This window comes from Rattus rattus, chromosome 9 (genome assembly GCF_011064425.1).
Source record: "Rattus rattus isolate New Zealand chromosome 9, Rrattus_CSIRO_v1, whole genome shotgun sequence".
Taxonomy (NCBI): Eukaryota; Metazoa; Chordata; class Mammalia; order Rodentia; family Muridae; genus Rattus; species Rattus rattus.
The window spans coordinates 63268863-63269588 of record NC_046162.1 but is presented as its reverse complement, the minus strand read 5'-3'; the positions used below and the strand labels follow the sequence as shown (position 1 = coordinate 63269588).

Genomic DNA, 726 nt, shown 5'->3' with positions numbered 1-726 from the left:
GAGAAACACCAAGAATTTGTAACAGTTTGCTCTCTGGAATAGAAACAAAATGTCCAAGGAGCTCTGGAAGACTTTGTAGCCTCTGAGTCACATGCACAACCATAAGGGAAGGGCCAGCTGTGTAAATGGAGCTTCTAGTAGCAATTTTCCTTCCTTTCCAGCTAAATTTGCAAGAGCAACTGGAAGCGAAGTGACCTTGCCGGTAGAAGAAAGATGACGAAGGGAATGTTATCCTTTGGCAAACATCGAGATAAGACATAAGATGCACACACTGTGCCGCTGTGGCTACAAGACCTACCACCTTCAGACATCAACCTGTGGCAAATGTGGCTACCCTGCCAAGCCCAAGAGAAAGTGGAGTGCCAAGGCTAAGAGGCGATACACTACCCGGACTGGTGAAATGAGGCACCTAAAGATTGTCTACCGCAGATTCAGACATGGATTCCATGAAGGAACAAAGCCTAAACCCAAGAGGGCAACTGTTGCAGCATCCAGTTCATCTTGAGGATTCTAATCAGCCATAAAATAAATGTTCTGGTTTATAAAACAAAAACAAAAACAAAACCCAGCAGGACTCAACTGGCACCAACAACACAGTAATTAACGTGGAAAGGAATGTGATTTTTTTTTTCCTCTCTGTGTATCCTAAAGAATTCAAAAGTGGGGCTGGGGAGATGGTTCAGTGGGTGGTGTGTTTGCTGTGCAAACATGACTTCAGTTTGGCTT

General features: G+C 44.4%; 1 pseudogene; it reads left to right on the top strand.

Annotated features, from left to right (window-relative positions):
- The first annotated feature begins 213 nt into the window (after positions 1–213).
- Positions 214–505, top strand: LOC116909853 (annotated as a pseudogene).
- The last annotated feature ends 221 nt before the right edge of the window (positions 506–726 follow it).